The 17054-nt window shown below is 34.0% G+C and overlaps 1 long non-coding RNA gene across 1 annotated transcript; it reads right to left on the bottom strand.

Annotated features, from left to right (window-relative positions):
- Positions 1-2128: 2128 nt before the first annotated feature.
- Positions 2129-4182, bottom strand: LOC141658777 (uncharacterized). Its single transcript, XR_012549416.1, has 2 exons — positions 3838-4182; positions 2129-2372 (listed from the first exon to the last, which is right to left on the bottom strand). It is a non-coding gene; the product is annotated as an uncharacterized LOC141658777 (long non-coding RNA).
- Positions 4183-17054: the final 12872 nt, after the last annotated feature.

Raw genomic sequence — 17054 nt, 5'->3', positions numbered from 1 at the left:
TTTAGTGGAAAAATAATTTAGACAAAATGATAAAATCCCCAAGAGGATCAAGTAACTCAAAGTAACTTGATTAAAGTCCAAACCATATCGAATAACGTTTGATTTCTTTATCCAACCACACATTATCCCATAATGTGTGCAAAGAGAGATTAATTTGTGATACTATATCATATTTCCTTTGGCGTATATCAAAGTCTTCACTTTGATAATCCCATCACGACTAAATCGTGATTCTTTGAACTCTTTGAACTTCTTCAAAGATTTCTCTATTTACCTTATTAATTGAACACATTAGCGTCAACTTAAATCGTTGTTAAAAGAAAATGATCAACCTATTTTGGATCAATAATTTACAACCTCGATCTCCTTTTCAACCAAAAGGCACGAGACATCTTGCTTTGAATACAAGATACACATATACCATAAGACTAACAATCTAATGGTTTCAAGAGTACTCGATAACTCTTTGCGTTCATCATTCCAGAATTTAAGGTTTAATATTGAGTTACCAATTTTGAGTCTTGCATCATCTACATGATGTATCATTCTAGTTTGGTTTAGAATATATTCACCTTGATAATGGACTAGCCATACATCAAATAATGGTGTATAGGGCCACAAAAGTGAAACCTCTTTTGTATCTTAACAAGATTATATTCTTATTCAGAGTTTATGCACTTAATAGTCATAATTAAGTACAACTTTAAACCCAAAACTAGATTGAGTACACAATGACTATATCTCTCAACATCATAGTTGCTAGTCGTCATATTCTAATCATCCTATGTATCAAATGCAATGATGAAAACCACCATCGGTTTCTAATATTGACGAAGTAGTACTAGCAAAATTTATGTTAATCAAATAAACATTTAAAGAAGAAGGTCCATTAGATGTCCCACAACTAACTTGTTGATTCTACAATAATTTGGGGTAGTTTCCTTTCTAGCGTCCAACAATTAAGACAATGGAAACTTTATCGGTCGGAATTGATAGGTTTAGTATCGTTATTCTCAATAACTTTACTTTTAACATTACCTTGTATCAATTCCATTCTAATTTTGTTTCTTTAAACCTCATCCTTTTCTTAACGGTTTAAGAGAATGCTCCCACTCATTTCAATGAGTCTTTGCTTAGAGAAGCAAAATTGAATTTCGTGAAGACTACTCTTCAATTCATTTGTTTAGTCTTAAAACTTTCATTGAAGTGGTTGCAGTATTTTGGTCAATTTTGATTTCAAACAAATCTAGTTACCAAAATGATGTAACGTTTCAAAGTACTTAACTCAATTAAGCATATGAGAAACAATTCATTGTAAGTAGATATGTTAGTCAAGAATCAAAAAACCCTTTTGATCACGAATAACTTTTATCTATACTCTTCACAAGAGATCCTTACAATGGATAATACGAGGTTTTTAGAAGAAAAGTTCAAATTTTGTCTTTAGTTACGATGTTTTAATGGAGATTTGAATCAAAAATCGAAATGATATCGTATATGAATTGTGGTAAAGAAATAGAACAATATGATAACGGAATAGTGGAAAACTTAACATTTATCATTTTATTAATACTTGTAAATAACAAATAAAGCATTTCCATAGTGACCTCTACCCAACTATGATAAATGATTCCAAGATCCAAATTCATATTAACTTGGGGCACAGTGTGCCGAAATACCCTTTATTAATATAACTCGGTGGATTAACTCTTTAATCGATTCTACTTTTAGAACTCTTGGTCGATAAAATTACATTAATATTTATCTTTAGCCCGAAACACATCCGGAAATCGTCGTGAATACTTTCGTTGAGTTCAACCCAAATTTCGAATAAATGTGTCCATGATTCAAACTCATATCAACTTAGGGCACGGTGTGCCGAAATACCCTTCATTAACATAAATTCGGTGGATAGACATTTATCACCCACTTCCCCGACGTAACAAGGTTTGTACCCCGGTGTGGCCGAGTGCACTCCCTCATGAAATAGGTTTTCATGGTTTCTACTTTTTGGTAAGGCTAAGTCTCAACTGTTTATATAGCGAGAGGTCATGTCAATTTATTATCTATCACATTTTAAGTGAACTAAAGCGGTGAACTACGATAATTGTAATTGACACGGTCGATATACTCGATAAAATGATAATGCATATTTTAGTTATGGCGATTTAGCGATGCATGCAACATATAAATAAAATGCAAAGCATAAATAGAATCCTAGTATGGCCTTCCTAAAATAGTAAATCTAATTAACTATTACATATTCGGAAACCAACTCCTTTGGGCCCTTGAACTTCGGTCTTGGCACGCATTTCAAGGCAACACTTTCTTTAATGGATCGCCTTCTCGAGTGGCACCGTCTTTAAGGATCTCTGGAATAAATAAATTACATAACAAATTACATAATTTCCTATTATACATTTGTAAATAAAATAAAAATAAATATATTAAATTACAAAACGGTGATACGAGATCACAATAAATTAAAACCGAATCGATACTCCCATACATTTCGGGTAATACCAATTAAAACTAAGGCCATACTAAGTAAAATTACATAATTCAAAAAATTACATAAAATTAAAATATAACAATCATAAATAAAATGCAGCATTATAATATGTATGAACATGCCCAATTTTATGCTAAATCGCCTTTAAGGAGCCAATATCGTATATTAATCGGTTTTTACAGATTTGCGTGATTTAACCTTTTAAAAATCACAATAATTACATAAAATCATATTTATGTACAAGTTAATTAAACTAACCATATTAGGACTCAAAATTAGTCTCCACTAACATTTGACAATAATTAACCTATATTTCTAAATATTGTTCATAAATGGACTCAAAATACAAAATTTTTGCCATAAACTTCAAATTAAATCATAAAAATTTCAAATAAATTTGAAATTTGAAATTTTAAACTCATGAACATTCTGGAAAAATACCATGACACTCATAATGTTCAAAACTTAGGTTAAAATTTCTAAAATTTATCGAGAAAACAATGTTGCGGTTTATCGGATTTATCAATTATTACCATAAAAATATGAGAAAAATTATTTTTATTAAATTTTCACTTTTATATCTGAAATATATGATAAAATGCAACATGTGACGTTTTTCCTTAGTCATGAAGTATGTTTTAGCAATTTTTACTAATTAAAGTCACTATTTATGTGATTTTTCATCAAAAATTCATAAATCATGCATAAAGACTTTATTATAGCCAAATATTTTACACAGATCTTGTAAAATTGCATGTGACAACATACTAAATTGTTATGACCAGATTCGAAATATAACTCATATTAACCTATTTTCTCATTTAAATATGATTTTATGAAAAATCCATATTTCAAGCATAACAACTCATTTTATTATGAAACTTAACAGGTCATCAGTAGATAATATATGTGAAAACATATCCAAAAACCACTGGAAAAATCGAAGTTTAGCTATTTTTTGTCCAAAAATGACATTTTTATCATAAAAATCACATTTTAATGCCAATAATGTATAAAATGAACAATAAAAATCCATAAATAAACCATAATGTTCTAAAACTCACTTAGGACCAGAAACTTTTAACATGCAAAATTATTTCATGATTTATCTTCATAAATCCTAAATAACAAGTTTTATATGTTAATTAAATTAACTCGGAAAAACTGACCCGATCTTGCATGCAACAACCATAATGCTCTGATACCACTTGTTGGAAATCATATTTTAAATATCACATATTTTGGTTTAAAGTTTTAGTCATAAAAACTTAAAGATCTTATGCATGCAAACTAAATAACAAAAGATGAGAAAATCGTTTTCTCACCATCAAATTTTCGGCCATTTTGGGCACCAACAAGATCTCGTACTTGTTAGTTCTTGAGCTATAATGAATAATAGGATGATCTTCCAAAGACTTCAAGTATAGAAGCCACTCCTCTTGATTGCACCCAAGATTATCCCTTATCTCTACTAAATAATATTAGCTAGATATTAGTTTAGTAGTTTACCTTAAAATTGATCACTAATACTCATATATTACACTAATAATATTAGTAATTTGATTTGAACAAATTGATCATGATTTCCCTAATTTTTGGAGAAAGATGAACAAAGTAAGAGAGAATAATGCATAACTTTTGCATGTGGTAAATGAATGAATGATAAGATAGAGAAAATGAGAAAAAATCTTATCACATAAAAAAGGGAGGTGCCGTGAAAGTGGAGTCAATATGCCAAAATATGGCATCTACTTTTCCTTTTTCTCTTTTCTAAATATGTAGGTGTGTAAGCTAGTTTTAGGCTAGACATGATTAAATTATTTTATCTCATAAAATAATTCACCCACTAACTACTTCCACACCAATATTTCGGTCCATTACATAAAATGGACTACCATTTTATTTTGTCAATTGTCACACAATATGTCACATGTAGTATGATACATGTTATTAATTAATTTAATGCATATTTATCACATAAATATCATTTCATGAATTAATTAAATTATATACAACAAATTGACTAGTGATACTTGATCACATAAATAAAATGGGTCATATAATTATAATTCACAAGATCTTGTAATTACAATTAACCATTCATTCTTATTTCTATTGTTTCTCAAACAATAAACAATTTTAGTAACAAAGTATTTTATTACTAAAATAAATCTTATTTAATCCCATTACAATAAGATAATTATTCTTTCTCACAAATTGAGTTGTTCAGTTTTAAGGAATTGATTAACTTGTATCGTCATACAATTAATCAACTTTACAGATTAGGGCATCATCCTTTAGGTGTGACCTTAAGGGATCAACTGACCACCACCGTCCCACGACAGTAACGTCAAACTCTAGCAAGCCAATCGTTACCGATTAAAGTTGATCAGTTGACTATAAAATGAATCATCCCTTACGTATTCTTAAAAAATGAGATTTAAACATGTGATCATCATGATCGACAATTGTGATCGCATTATTGTCGGGGACACTCCAACAATAATCACAACCATATTCACATAAATCACCCGAAACCCCCAAATCACCCAATTAGGGTTTAACCAACTTTAACAAAACATTATAAAATTTATATGAAAAGCTTACCCTCGACACAAGGATCACAACGGCGTAAAAAACAAGATGATCCAACGAACGTAGCCTTGGAGATTTGCTAATGATGCGATGAGATGAACTTACTTAACTCCTTTCTTCTCAATTAGATTTTTAGAATAGTTAAAAAGGTTTAAGAAAAGTGACGGTATCATTATATATTAATCTCGCATCATTAACAAAACCCGTCAAAACTCAACCCGTAAAATTACTTACTCGATCGAGTAAGGCACTTACTCGATCGAGTAAGGCACTTACTCGATCGAGTACCCAACTTACTCGATCGAGTACCCTACAGGCAGACTACTGTTTTGCGTCAAAAGTACTTACTCGACAGAGTAAACCCCACTCGATAGAGTAGCCAAAGACTCATAAAACCGTAGTATTATAGTCTTCCCTCCTTAAAAAGAATTTCTTCCCCGAAGTTCAAACCACAACAAAACAAAAACACACTGACACCCTCCCGACACAACAACAAAAACAAAACTCAACATAAAACTCCAAAACATACTTACCAAACCAAACTCAACCCGACTCAAAACATACACTAACTATATCAAAATACAACAACGCAACTAAGAACTTAAAACAAAACTCCAACCTACAAAACATGAACTCTTAACACCAACTCCACCAACTATGCCTACCTCCACAACACGGCTCACGATATTGTATCAACTACATCATAGTCTCCCTCGACACCAACTCCAAACACTACCAACTACTATCCACAAACGCTGCTAGTTCCGTAACATATTATCCAATAGAACATCCAATATCAAGACACTCATAAACATCAAACGGAATGTTACATTCTACCACCCTTAAAAGAAACTTCGTCCTCGAAGTTTACTCACACTTATAAACATCATCATCCAACTGCCAAAACTATGGAACTCATAATCATCATCATCCAACTGTCAACACTATCGAAATATTCTCACATTCCTAAGCATCACACTACTACAAGCATGGCCATGACCTTTTAACAATATAAACCACAATACAAATCCATCCTTTATACTACACTAACACTCTACTTCCAATTACATTACAACCATCAAACACTCTTTGCCGCATCCTACTCCTCTTAAGATAAATGTTACGTCCTCGTAACTCACTAATACTTGATCCTTAGATATATCTTTTCATTATCCTCATCACCACCACATGTCAAAGATAACCGCCTATAACCTCATACCTATAACCCTTCCTATTTCCAAGGCTCTCTTACTTAAACAGTTCTCATACCTTAATTCATTCTGCACTTTATCTAACCAATACCACAAAATCCTTAGCATAACCAACACTCCAACACTCCAACACTCCAACACTCCAACTCTTCCACATTACCGCAACACAACATACCTCTCTATATAAAACACCTATCGCCAAATGCCTAACTCACGATCCACACTTGTTACGTACACTCTTACTAGATCCTCAAATTCTTTTCTTTCATTACTGCAAAACTCATACATAACTTAACATGACACTAATTCCCAACACCCTACACTCACTGTCTCAACAAAAGATTATAAACCACTTACAGCTCTCAGATCAGTACAACACATGTTCCACTATTCAGTTGTCATTACTATGTCTACCAAAGTCGCATCTTAAAACAAGATCAAAATTACTGTAACAACCACTCACAACTGTGTCCCATTAACGGAATATCGCTATACCATGCCGGCAACAGAAACATACACCACTCCCTTCCATATCATACTCTACACTCACACCCAAGCTGAAACTGGTAAGAAATATCAATAAACAAAACAACCGTCTATCTGTCCAAACTGAAACTCACAGGAAACAGCAACAGACGAAACAACAACTATGTATAATTGGTATGCACCTTCGAAACTCGAATCGTAATCATCCCGCCTACTCCACCACAACCGGTGACGGCATCGCAACACCGCCACCAACAGCCGCACCGCAACGCAAAAATACCCGCATCACAACACGAAGTACCGTGCCCGGATCACCACCCGAGGCACCACAACCACACCAATAGTCATTACAACTTACACAACCCCATAAACACTGACTCAGCATAACTTCTCGGACAAGAAAAACTTACTCAAATCCACTGTAATAAATCACAACGCAACATATTATATGAATTAAACAGGTAATAACCTCATGAATATCATCCCCTTACCATATCACAGAATAACATATATCATGAATACATACAAGTATAACCAGTCATGCCAGATCACTCAAATTATTACCTTTTTAATCATCATTCCACTAGGTTACCGCATCCAACATATATTACAGAACATTCAGATAACAACTTTATAACTATCACACCATACCACTTCCCGTGAGGTCAGAACCTCACACAAACATTTAGATACATATTAGACTCGTAATGACATCCAACCAGTCAATCCTGATCACGTAAGTTACCACCTGATAAAGGTTACCTCTCGCCCGAGCTTAACTCGTATGCCCCTCATAACACATTCTCCCGTTCGTACAACAATCATTTCCTGCCAAACGTAACCATAACATTAATACTTAACTACTAGCAACCGCCTGCTATAACAATATCTTATGCTCCCTCACAACCATATACATCAATCATGTCTCTACAAAATCAACCTCTTTAGAATGACCATCTTTCCTATTTATCATCACCCTTAACCACTAGTGACAACACCTCAATACTACCATCGTTCGGACATCAAGCCTCTTACACTCATCTCTAAACATCACGGTTTCTTTCCTATCTTTGGTTAACATCCCAAATAACGAACATCAAACCCATCAACCAAATTACCTCAACATTATTTCCAAATCCATCCTTAATTGTATCGTCACCCAACTCACCACCAAGATCTCATATCGTGCAAATTATTTACTCGGCTTCTTACTTTCCTTAATTCCCCGAAACTCATGACTAATCATGTCGTCATGAAACCCCTACATAACCGTTAACTCAAATCCTTATGATAGTATCACACATCTCGACGATTCATTACCTCTTTATCACATAACTCCGGTCAACATTTTTCTCAGCTTACTTTTTACCTTTCTTTTCTCTTTACACTCAACAATACCAATTAATATTTCAATTCCTCATTACTTGTATCTAACTCTTTAGTGCTCCGGTTACCTTCTCATTGCTCCAAAACTCGAATCCCATTATTTCATATCAGTATCATATCACTCTTTCTTACCATGGATCTTCTCTTATCATGCTATCACTTACACTTATCACCAATCAATCCAGAGCATTTCATGCTATCGCTCACACATATTACCAATCATTTTTTTTAGAATCCCAAAACTCATTTCATACCGCTACTTGCCCAAGGAAATCACACATTAGTTTCACCTCTTGATACTACAAATTCCCAAACTCACTCACTATCTGTAAATCCACGTCGCAACAGGTCTCCATAAAGTTCACGTATACTACTCCTCTCAATCCCTCTAAAACGTCCTTTCATTACATATATTTTTAACCCACACGATTCCTAACCATCTCCCTCCATAATTCGTTATACATCTCAAATTGCCACTATCCACATCCTTCCTTTCAATCTTTTCATTCTCACGTTCCTTAAACTCACATTATCCTTTGCCCACATTCACTCACTTTTACATTACTCAACACACAATCATATCACTCATCTCATCTCACAAAACATGCTCCATGCCTTAATAAGCTTTACCAAACTTTCTTTTCTTTTCCACTACCTATCACAACCACATACAACTCATGTCCTCCCCACCGAACTCATACTCACCACAGATGACACTCCTTACGTCACAAGATTGGGTAACTTACGCATCAGGACCAACACATACGTAAAACAATGCATAAGGAAGCAAAAGAACATCTTTGAATTAAAAATAATAGGCAACGAAGTCAAAAGATAAGCATATGACCCGGAACAGGGGTCACTAGATCGAGTACAGGCCACTCGATCGAGTGAGTGACTTACTTGATCGAGTAGGTGAAGGTCAGAAGCACGTAAAACAAATTACCAGGGCTACTAAATCGAGTAAGGGTTACTCGATCGAGTAAGGGTTACTCGATCGAGTAACAAGAGGGTCACTCGATCGAGTGAGGGTCACTCGATCGAGTACCCTACGCATTTCTCAGCACTGTCCAATTTTCGTAAAACAGTCATAATTCACTCATTTCTTGGTCGTTTTGGGCGTGTGACCTATCGTTAGAATCGTAAAAGAACACGCTATCACCTCCAATTGGAATCACATCAAAATCATTTATGAATATCAAGTTATAACAGTTTAAAGACAACTTTGTTGTAATCAGACGACATAACTATTCGATTTTTACTTCCAAACAACTTAAACAACAACAAGGTAAACAAAAACAACTCAATACTCATAAATCCAGTATCCCTAACCACATGTTACTATTTACAAAAGCCAAACAACAACTTCCATCATGCACATACATTATTCAACTTACCACTCATGTAATGCCTACATGCTTTTATTCTATAACCTTACATAAAAAGAATGACAATATATATAACATAAAATTCCCATTCATGTGTTACTAAAATATCAACATTATAAAAAAAATCCACTTCAGTCATATAAACATGCTTAAATCATGAAATCATATTTTTAAGCAACATTATCCATCAGCCATCATACACTTTATCTAACGCATGCATATAGTATCCAGCTTTATTATATAACTTTACGGAATAAAATCATGTATAACCATATCACATCGTCCAATCTCATGTTACTAAGATTGCCACATTATAAATAATTCATCTTGCAATACATTATTCATCACATATTATCATATATGAACTACTTCCTTTTTCCACCACATCATTTATCATTCTCATATACTTTTTCAACAATTCCAACCAACATTGTAAACCAATTATCATTCAACATGCTTTCAACCAACAACATACAAAATCACACTGATTCATGCCACACATCACTATATAGGTACACAATTCATAAAATAAACACATAGCGATCCCGACTCATATCCCATGGTGACCGGTTCAAAATTGTAGGGCGAGTTCGTGACTTTAGGACGTCTCCCAAGTCTTTGCATTAGCTCCTACAACTTCTACCTTGGGTTCATTTTAATTTGACTCCCTATGTTCATTAGGTTCATTGGTTACAGGTTTCAAGATCGTCGCTCTGATACCACTTTGTGACACCCCCATACTCCAAGTGCCTTACCAGGACCACTCAGGTATAGAAACGTCACCATCTCGGTTACCCGAGGTAATGATAATCATCAGACAATAAAGAAACATACTTAAATAGTAAGTAACGTTTAACGTGATTACATGCCAAAAACCAAAACTGATAAAGAGATACAAGTTCTCCAAAACTGTCTACTATCAAAAGACTATAAAACTATCCGACACAGCGGAAGACTTTTAAACTGCATCGTGGTGACTCATTCCAGTTATCCCATACGCATCAGCTCATACTTGCTCAATAACTGCTCACCACCCTCGAATGGATCACCACAGTTTTTAAAACATTTAAACGGGGTCAGTACTGATTACATAAAAACAAATGCCACAAAGAAACAACGTCACAAACAGCTGAAGCAGTTCACACAAATCCCCAGTCTCCATATCCAAACTCCACACAACTAACTACACACTAAAGTGTATAGTCCTGTCAGAGTACCTATCGCAACAAGTACTCCACGCCGCCAGTGGGGGACCGCAGCCGTACCTACCAAATCCCCGCTCATCTTCATCGAGCGATAAACCCAAGTTCATTAATGTGCACATCCCTCCTGTGGCGGGTTCCACAGAAGGCGAATCAAGGGCGTGAAGCCACTCCCGCAAGTGACTCCACTTAGCCAGGGACGCACTCCGAAGAACACGGACAGGTAAACAGTAATCACAACATAAAACCAACAACCGTCTGAATCAATCAATAATACGAAATCACAACCGTCTGAATCAATCAACAATCACTAACTACAGCACGATCACCACACATTATGTAATTACTACTGAGTAGGGAAGCCTACCTGGAAAGCAAAAACCACAGACGATCAAGCGGCTAAGTAAGAATCTCTCCTCAACGAATCCTCCTCCTATCATACATACATACAATCACAACCATATTCACATAAATCACCCGAAACCCCCAAATCACCCAATAAGGGTTTAACCAACTTTAATAAAACATTATAAAATTTATATGAAAAGCTTACCCTCGACACAAGGATCATAACGGCGTAAAGAACAAGATGATCCAACGAACGTAGCCTTGGGGATTTGCTAATGATGCGATGAGATGAACTTACGTAACTCCTTTCTTCTCAATTAGGTTTTTAGAATAGTTAAAAAGGTTTAAGAAAAATGACGGTATCATTATATATTAATCTCGCATCATTAACAAAACCCGTCAAAACTCAACCCGTAAACCTACTTACTCGATCGAGTAAGGCACTTACTCGATCGAGTGCCCCCTACTCGATCGAGTACCCAACTTACTCGATCGAGTACCCTACAGGCAGACTACTGTTTTGCGTCAAAACTACTTACTCGACAGAGTAAGCCTCACTCGATAGAGTACCCAAAGACTCATAAAACCGTAGTATTACATGCTGCGTGGCTACCCATGACCTCCCATGTTCATGGTTGGTTTGAGGAGGTCCCTCCCTACGCTGTCCAGTAAGTTTTCCGACTCCCGCTTTCACCTTAGTTTGCATTTCTTTCCCTATTTTTGGTACAATGAGGGCATTGTACGGTTTGGTTTGGGGAGGTATGCATCCATATCTGTGTCTGCATGTTTACTTGCATTTCCGTTTGCACGTTTATTCATTTTTCGCATGCATCGTTGTTTTTAATTCAAAATCACAAAAATTCAAAAATTTTCACGTTTATTTTGAGTCGGAACGATTGAAATTTGACGCTGCATTGAGTCTATACCTTTGCCTTGCATACTTTTGACCTTTTGTTGACATGGTAATGTGCATAATCTACGAGATTTTGTTTCTCTCTTTTCTGAACGAATAGACTTGACTCACGTATTGGCAAGCTACTTTACATTCTAAGGTTAGAGCTTTATAAACTTGTGACATTCATGACCGGTTTCATGTAGGATGTGAGTAGTGTTGAATATGTGTCCTCCGACAATAATGCGATCACAACTGTTGATCATGATGATCACATGTTTAAATCTCATTTTTAGAATACATGTGGGATGTAATATTTTTACAGTCAACTGGTCCACACATATCGGTAATGATTGGCTGACTAGAGTTTGACATTACTGTCGTGCGACGGTGGTAATCAGTTGATCCCCTTAGATCATACCTATAGGGAAATACTCTTAATTGATTATTTAATTAATCGTATACCGATACGAGTTAATTAAATTGCTTAAAATTGACGGATGATTTTGTGAGTAAAATTAACGTGTCTCATTGTAATTCGATTATATTAGATACGGTCTAAGTAATTGAATTGTTTTATTACTTAGATAAAATTATTGTTTACAAAACAATTTGGAATTGAAATTGAATGAATAATTTATTATAAATACAAGACGTTGTAATTTTGAATTTGATAAACCGTTTTGGTACAAGTAATTACGAATTACTAGTCGATTTTGTAAATGACATATTTTATGAGTATGTTGATTTTTAATATGTTAAAAATACATTACAAATTCACATGTCAAGTAACATGTCACATTTGTCACAATTTGACAAATGACAAAAATAAAATGGATTCTCCATTTTATGCATGTACCGAAAATAAGGGTGGGAGTATATAGTTTATATTGTGTTGTTTATATTTAATTGGAGACACAATCATAACCCTAGGTTGTAGGCATGCAAGACTAGACATCTTGAGAAGAACAAACCTATAACTAGGGTTGCATGCCTAGTCTCTTGTGAAGAGCAAAAATGAAAAATATTGGACAACCTACCCAAGCCCCTTTTTCGGCCAAAACAAAAGAAAAAGAGAAGGAGTTTTCTCTTTAGTTAATTATTCATTCAAAATCTATAATTTCTAGAGTAAGAAAGAAATAGACAAAAAAAAAACTCTCTACTATTTGTGAAAATCCTAGAGAAATAAAACTCACTAATCTCTTCTCCTCTTAACCGAAATAGAGGACAACAAATTAATATTTTTGTGTCAAAATTTTAAGTAAGACTAATCCTAATACTAGATCATATTATTTTAGTCTTTAAGAGGTTTCCTTGGGTATATGCTTTTGGGAGAGTTCTAAACTTGAATCTTGTTCATCCATTGTTGGAAAGCTCAAAAACTAACAAGAAGGAGATCTTTTTGGTGTCCATAAAACCGAAATCATATAGTAAGAACAATGATTTCTTCTTTACTTCTATTTATGTTTGCATGCATAAGATTTGTAATTATTTTATGACTAAATAATTTCTCACATATATGAATATGACTAATTAATGAGATTAATAATTTCTAACAAGCGGTATCATGAGCCTTAGGTTGTTTGCATGCAAATCGGTTATTGTTTTTCCGAGTTATACGATTAACAAATAAAACTTATAAATTTGTGTTTATTATGATATATCACGAAATTTATTATGCATGTTAAAGTTTCTGATCCTAAAATTGTTTAGGATATTTTGGTTTAATTTATGGATTTTATTGTTCATTTTATATAATAATGGCATTAAAATGTGATTTTTATGATAAAAATATCATTTTTGGACTAAAAATAGCTAAACTTTATTTTTTTCTAGTGGTTTTTGGATATGTTTTCAAATATATTATCTACTGATGGCATATAAATTTTCATAATTAAATGAGTTGTTATGCTCGAAATATGGATTTTTCAAGTTAAAATCGTATTTAAATGGAAAAATAGGTTAATATGAGTTATATTTCGAATCTGGTCATGGAAATTTATTATGTTGTCACATGAAATTTTAAAAGATGTGTGTAAAATATTTGGCTATAATGAAGTCTTTGTGCATGATTTATGAATTTTTGATGAAAAATCACATAAATAGTGACTTTAATTAGTAAAAATTGCTAAAACAAACTTCATGACTAAGGAAAAACGTCACATATTGCATTTGATCATATATTTCAGATCTAAAAGTGAAAAGTTAATAAAAATAAATTTTCTCGTATTTTTATGGTAATAATTGATAAATCGGATAAACCGCAACATTGTTTTTTCTCGATAAATTTTCGAAATTTTAGCCTAAGTTTTGAACATTATGAGTGTCATGGTATTTTTCCAGAATGTTCATGAGTTTAAAATTTCAGATTTTTGAATTTATTTGAAATTTTTATGATTTAATTTGAAGTTTATGGCAAAATTTTTGTATTTTGAGTCCATTTATGAACAATATTAAGAAATATAAGTTAATTATTGTCAAATGTTAGTGAAGTCTAATTTTGAGTCCTAAGATGGTTAGGGTAATTAACTAGTACATAAATATGATTTTATGTAATTATTGTGATTTTTAAAAGGTTAAATCACGCAAATCCGTAAAAATCGATTAATATACGATATTGGCTCTTTAAAGGCGATTAAGCATAAAATTGGGCATGTTAATACATATTATAATGCTGCATTTTATTTATGATTGTCATATTTTAATTTTATGTATTTTTTGAATTATGTAATTTACTTAGTATGGCCTTAGTTTTAATTGGTATTACCCGAAATGTATGGGAATATCGATTCGGTTGTAATTTAATGTGATCACGTATCACCGTTTTGTAATTTAATAGATTTATTTTTATTTTAATTACAAATGTATAATAGGAAATTATGTAATTTGTTATGTAATTTATTTATTCCGGAGTTCCTTGAAGACGGTGTCACTCGAGAAGGCGATCCATTAAAGAAAGTGTTGCCTTGAAATGCGTGCCAAGACCGAAGTTCAAGGGACCAAAGGAGTTGGTTTCCGAATTTGTAATAGTTTATTAGATTTACTATTTTAGGAAGGCCATACTAGGATTTATTTTTATGCTTTGCATTTTATTTATATGTTGCATACATTGCTAAATCGCCATAACTAAACATGCATTTTAATCGAGTTTATCGACCGTGTCAATTACAATTATCGTAGTTCACCGCTTTAGTTCACTTAAAACGTGATAGATAATAAATTGACATGACCTCTCGCTAAATAAACAATTGAGACTTAGCCTTACCAAAAAGTAGAAACCATGAAAACCTATTTCATGAGGGAGTGCACTCGGCCACACCGGGGTACAAACCTTGTTAAGTAGGGGAAGTGGGTGTAGATACCCAGTATCTGCACCTTCCAAAAACCACCCGATGATGATCGGACTGTAACGTGTTTTTGATATGCGTGCGTGGATTGGCTATACATGAGACGGTTTAATGCACTAATCGAATGTGAAAAATGATTTCAAAAGTTTTCTAACTTCATTTGCATTAAAATAACACTATTTAGAGTTAAAACCGTCTTCGGACCCAAAACCGACTCAGAAACCCGCAACTCGAGTCAACCTGAGTCAACCCGAGTCAACCCAAATCTCGAATGTCAAAAATAATGCCATGAATGTTTTCATCATGTCATTTCCGTTAAAATAACTCTATTTAGAGTTAAAATCGTCTTCGGACCCAAAACCGACTCGGAAACCCGCAACTCGAGTCAACCCGAGTCAACCCAAATCTCAAATGTCAAAAATAATTCCATGAATGTCTTCATCATGTCATTTCCATTAAAATGACCCTATTTAGAGTCTAAACCGACACCGAGCCAAAAACCGACTCAAAATTCAAATCCCGACTCACACGGGTCAAACCCGAGTCAAAGACACAAAATACCTACCCCAAATATCACCCAAGAGGAAGCTTACACGGCTAAGCAAACCTCAAAGACCACAAATCACAACCAACAAAACATTGGTTAGAACAAATGCAAAATCCAAATTTGCGAAAGCGACAACACACCCCATTGAGTCACGGGCTGGCTCGCGACTCTTTAGGCTGTCTGCTTAGCCTCTAAGCAAACACAACCGACCTACCATCCCACATTTCTCTATAAATACCCACCATCACACACTATAAAATTCACGCGAGCGTCTGCCCCTTCACCTCTCCCTTAAACTTCTATACTCGACTTCCTAAGTCACAAAATCGACACGTGTTTACGACCTACCGATCGTAAACACACGCCTTACACATATTGTTTGGTACCGTCGCCATGCATTCGACCGACCCATTCGACCAACTCAATTCATCAATCAACATGTTTTAATTAACATATTTTCAAACATATTTTCAAAACCAAATCCTTTTTTAAGGCACCTTTTTTATTAAACTTCTTTGATCGCGAGTAGTCACAACGAGAAAACCGTCTCTAAAGTCGTCTACCACGCAAACATCAATACACGTAAGTTTGAGGGTGTAAACAACTCACTTTAAGTCATGTCCTTACTGTTTTCATGAGTTTACATGCATGAACAATGCATAACACGATCCAAAACATGGGTTAGACGAGCCAAAACTGAGTTTTGGCTCGAGGGTAACCCCTTATGGTGCACACAGGCTCGCGCCTCAATGGGGTGTCCAGGTCAGAATTCAACCGTGATTGTTCTCGTCTTTCCCCTTTAATCTATTTTCTTATTTGTAATCGGTTTTTACCGTTTCAAATGTTTTAAATCACTTTTATGACAAGCTTTTTGACCATTATAAAAATCATCCTTGGTTCTTTATACCATGACGGTTAAATCCGTGACCCGATGATATCATTGGTTAATTACATTTTAATGGGTATTTTAACACTCTTTTATTTTATTTAGCATTTTTTCTCATTTGTTTACATTTGTAAATATATTAGTCATAATTCATAATCATCCTTGGTTCTTTATACCATGTCGGTTTAATCCGAGTACGATGATTAACTTGACTAATTACAAATAAATGAACTTAACATAATTAGTTCAAATCA

This window comes from Silene latifolia, chromosome 6 (assembly GCF_048544455.1).
Source record: "Silene latifolia isolate original U9 population chromosome 6, ASM4854445v1, whole genome shotgun sequence".
NCBI classification, from domain to species: domain Eukaryota; kingdom Viridiplantae; phylum Streptophyta; class Magnoliopsida; order Caryophyllales; family Caryophyllaceae; genus Silene; species Silene latifolia.
This window is presented reverse-complemented; position numbering and strand designations above follow the sequence as displayed.